Source organism: Colletotrichum graminicola (genome assembly GCF_000149035.1).
Source record: "Colletotrichum graminicola M1.001 genomic scaffold supercont1.31, whole genome shotgun sequence".
NCBI classification, from domain to species: Eukaryota; Fungi; Ascomycota; class Sordariomycetes; order Glomerellales; family Glomerellaceae; genus Colletotrichum; species Colletotrichum graminicola.
Genome location: NW_007361035.1, coordinates 249,948 through 250,858, shown reverse-complemented (window position 1 = coordinate 250,858; position 911 = coordinate 249,948).

Here is a 911-nt window from a genome sequence, read left to right as displayed (position 1 = left end):
TAGGGTTACTCGGTAGGTAGAGCAGAGACGCATATCCAAGGGAGCCCGGAGCCGAAGTCTCCATGTTCGCCTTCAACATCCGCCTACTCAACCATGGGTAACAATGCCTGCGTGCGTGTGCCTGCCTGGCTGCCTACCTACCTACCTATCTAGGTACTTGCTCAAGCAGTAGGGGAAGGTACAGTACCATGTAGAGATATGGGTAAAAACCAAAGTGTGTGTGTGTGTGTGTGTCAGTGTGAGAGAAAAAGAGAGAGACAGAGAGACAGAGGGAGTGTGTGTGTGTGTGACAGACGCAGAGACTTGCACTTCCCCGACGGCAATGGACTTGTCTCTTTGATTGGTGCTCCGCGCCTCCCATTCTACCAGATTTTCTTTGGCTCCACAAGGCGGTCTGACATGCGAATTGGCTGCTTTTTCTTTTTTAACCTTGACCACTCCCTGCCGCAACCGCCGCTCTCCTCCCCATCTCTCCCACAACACAAACCACCACTATTGAAAAACCTCACCAAACCCCCTCCTTCTTGTGTTTTTGAGCAGAGATTTCTCCCGGCCCGACATCACTCCTTCATTTGTAAGTACTGGTGTTCTTCTCGTTCCTCCCATACCACAAACCACGTCCTTCCGGGATCGTTATACGGGGGGTGTCTTCAATCAGCCTCTGCCATCACCGCCAGCACGTCGGGAACCGGCAGCGCACACAGCTGGGGCGGGCACCCACCCCCCATTCACCTTCTGCCTATCTTACGAAGGCAGTGCGCACACGCACCACTTCCATCTCCAACTACTCCACATCGCCGCAGACATGCCACTTGCCCCTCCCTACCTCGATTACATTACATCGCAGCAAACCACAAACCACGTCCCTCCCTTCGCCTCCTAGACCTTTCTTTTTTGCTTTCCCCACGAAA